The sequence below is a fragment of the Geospiza fortis genome, unplaced genomic scaffold (assembly GCF_000277835.1).
Source record: "Geospiza fortis unplaced genomic scaffold, GeoFor_1.0 scaffold176, whole genome shotgun sequence".
Classification (NCBI taxonomy): Eukaryota; Metazoa; Chordata; class Aves; order Passeriformes; family Thraupidae; genus Geospiza; species Geospiza fortis.
Window position 1 is genome coordinate 24,163 of NW_005054514.1, and position 3,947 is coordinate 28,109.

Genomic DNA, 3,947 nt, shown 5'->3' on the forward strand with positions numbered 1-3,947 from the left:
GAAGAAGAAGAAGAAGAAGAACAAGAACAAGAACAAGAACAAAAAGAAGAAGAAAAAAAAAGGCTGGACACGCCCAGATTCCTCCATCTTGTCCCCATAACCCCCATACCAAAAATCCTAAAATCTGCATTTTCACCCTGTGATCATTTTATTGTTATACTATTTAAACTTCTGTGACTTTCAGGTCCTCATACAAAGCTGGTAACTTGCTCCAGGGGTCACAATCAAACCCCCAGGTGCTCTGGGCTGTGCCAGGGTCTCCGAGCCCCCGGCGGGGTCCTGGGCGACTCTGGACACCCGGAGGGATGCGCTGAGTCCCGACAGTTAGAAACTGGTGTGAAACAGTTGATAGATTGTCGCCCTGATTTTTTAAGATTTTCCAAGCCTTCTGATGTTTATATTCTTGTAACGAACTTTCTCACACACTTTCGGTGGATAGCTCATTGTTTTGCGTTCTTTCATGGAGGAGGAGAGATTTGATGGGCTGTTGGTTTGGCCAGTGCCATTGCAGAGGTGGCACTGTCACCCTCCAATCCGTGTCACCTTTGGAAAGCTATAAATGTTGGAGTCAGAGAATAATAAATAAAAATAAAACTTCCCTTTTTTCTTCGCCCTGAGAGCAGCAGTGTGCGCTTGTGCTCTTTTGTGTCCTACAGCGGCATCAGATCGTTAACACGTACTGTTAATTTGGTTATTATATTGGAAAAGGGGTTAAAGGGTATTTGTAAGGAATCCAGGACTCAAGGTACCAGAACACACCTCAGTGTCGTCACCAGTTGTGGGGTTGTGGGTCCCAGGATGAGGTGAGAGATGAGAATTGACTCCAAGTTCTCAGAAGGCTCATATATTATGATTATATTATATTAAAAGAAAACCATATTCTAAAATTGTACTAAAGAAAGAGAAAGGAGACATCAGAAGGCTAGAACAAGAATGATAATAAAAACTTGTCAGTGACCAGAGTCCCGACACAGCTGCACTAGGATTGGTCATTAATTAAAAACAATTCACGTGCTGAGTAAACAATTCTCCAAATCACATTCCAGGGGAGCAAAACATGGAGAGGCTGAGGCTTCTCATTTTGCCAGGAGAAGAAGTCCTGGCAAAGGGATTTTCCAGAAAATATCATGGTGACAGCAGGGGAACTGTCAACTGCCTTTGGGAAAAAATACTGGATGTACTCTCTCCTTTCCCTGGTCCTTGGCTGTCCTAGGCCAGTGCTTTGTCTTCCCTGTGTTCACTGCCAGTGGATTAGGAATCTCGGCTGGAGAGATGGGGTCTCAAAGTGGGATGTCTGGGGAGGAGCAACATGAATTATAATAAAAACTCGTGACTGACCAGAATCCCGACACAGCTGGACTGGGATTGGTCATTAATTAAAAACAATTCACATGGAACCAATCAAAGATGCACCAATTGGTAAAAAAATCTCCAAACCACATTCCAAGCAATCAGATAATTGTTGTTTATATTTCGTTTCTGAGGCTTCTCAGCTTCTCAGGAGAAAAATCCTGGGCAAAAAGGATTTTTCATAAAATCTCACAGTGACACCTCAGTAAAGTGCAGCAGGAGCCAGCCCGGACAGAGCTGCAATGGCCAATCAAGCACCTTAAACCTTCATGCAAATGAGGGATCCCAACAGAAACCAGTCCAAAGGGACAAAAAACGGGATAGAAAGGGGCTCCTGACCCACTGAATTGTGCTGCTCCATCTGGGACATCGCTGCTGAAAAGAAAATCCAGCGCTGCAGCATCCTCGAGGGAACGCTCCTGCCCCATTCCCTGCCCCATCCCCATTCCCATTCCCCTTCTCATCCCCATTCCCATCCCCATTCCCATTCCCAATCCCAATTCCCATCCCCATTCCCACAGGCCCCCTTGCTTCAGGCCTTTCTTTTTCTTGTCATAAAAGCTGAAATCACTTTAGTACCAGGAACCTGCTCTCATTTTTAGCATCTCCCAGCGGGATTTTCCTCCCGGCATTTCTGCATTTTTTCGTTTAAATGCTCCCATTCCAAAGCTCCCGAAGCTGCACTGCCTTTGGGGTGAATAAAGGGGATTTTTTTTTTCTCTGCTTGTGCTGTGGCAGAAGGCTCAGAATGCGTCAGTCCTCATTCCAGGACTGACTGTTTTAAATCCCATTTTAAACACGTTTTATTTGGTGAAACCCATCAGAATTAACCAGTTTGACCAAGGCCATTTGAGGGGTCAGGGCAGAGCAGGATCCTGGAATGGTTTGGGGTGGAAGGAGCTGAAATCCCATCCAGTTCCAACCCCGACACCTCCCCCTGTGCCAGGGGCTCCAACCTGGCCTTGGGCACTGCCAGGGATCCAGGGGCAGCCACAGCTCCCTGGGCATTCCATCCCAGCCCCTCCACCCTCCCAGCCAGGAATTCCCAATATCCCATCCATCCCTGCCCTCTGGCAGTGGAAGCCGTTCCCTGTGTCCTGTCCTGGCACTCAGGCTCTCCTGCCCAGCCAGTTCCCAGTGTCCGGGGCTGCTCCTGCAGCGCCTGCAGAGGGGTGGGAAAACAAAATCCTGGAATGTGTCCCATCCCTCCATCCTTTGTCCCAAGTCCCTCTCCAGCTCTCCTGGAGCCCCTTCAGGCTCCGGGGAACTGCCCTGAAATCCCCCCAGACCCTTCCCTTCCCTTCCCTTCCCTTCCCTTCCCTTCCCTTCCCTTCCCTTCCCTTCCCTTCCCTCAACAAGGTGCAAGAGACCCTGGACAGCAGCCAGGCAGGAAGGGATTCCCTTCCCTTCCCTTCCCAAACCTTCCCAAACCTTCCCAAACCTTCCCTTCCCTTCATCCCAAACCAGGTTTTTCCCCTCCTTTTTGGCTCTAATTTTGCTGATTTCTGGAAATAAAGCCAGGACAGGCCCAGGAGCTCCATCCCTGCGGGCTCCTCTGCCCCGCTCCCTCCCTCAGTCACCTCCAGCTGCGCCCTCCCATTGTTCCCCCAGGGCTCCAAACCAGAAAGGCGAGTTGGGAAAAAGAGACCAAAACAAAACAAAACAACTTTGGTGCAGGAAATAATCCCAAAGCAGCTTTAATTACACACGGCGGGCTCTGCCGCTCCCTGCGCCCGCTCGGGGAGGGGGAACGAGGTCAGGTTATGTGAGCGCTGAAAGGAAATTCGGAAATTCCGGGAGTCACACCTTGAACTCGGGGGGGCTGAGCTCCCTGCCTGGCTCTGCTGCAGCTCCAGCGCTGCCTTTTCCCATCCTGGGATGGTTTGGGGCTGGAAAATTCCCTGGAGAAACACCAGGGCTCGGTTCTTTCTGATTTCTTTGCTGGTGACGCTGCGGTGATGTTACACAAAATCCCGGCGGTGAAACCGATCCCTGGGTGACTCAGGCAGAAAGGAGAAAGTTCAGGAATGTGGTTAAAGCTGGGAATGATCCTGCTCTGCCTACACGCCCAAAATTTTTCACTCTGATGGGCTCCAGCACTTTTAGGGGCGAAGAACCCCATGAATGCCGGCCCTGAGCTTGTAGCAGAGCAGGAATTCCTGTTTTCTGTGATTTTCCAGCCCCAATCCCAGCACCAGCACCTCAAGTGCATTAATCCTTACCCTGAGCTTGTGGCAGAGCAGGAATTCCTGTTTTCTGTGATTTTCCAGCCCCAATCCCAGCACCAGCACCTCAAGTGCATTAATCCTTACCCTGAGCTTGTGGCAGAGCAGGAATTCCTGTTTTCTGTGATTTTCCAGCCCCAATCCCATTCCAACACCATTCCTGCAGTCCACACCTTTCCCTCAGAGCTGCACAAAGTCAGAGGGGCTGGAGCTCCCTGCCTGGCTCTGCTGCAGCTCCAGCGCTGCCCCTTCCCATTTTGGGATGGTTTGGGGCTGGAAAAACCCCCTGGAGAACATCAGGGCTCAATTCTCAGATTTTCTTTGCTGGTGACTCTCCCTGGCATCACCTCATGGGTGCTGAGAGAGTTCAGG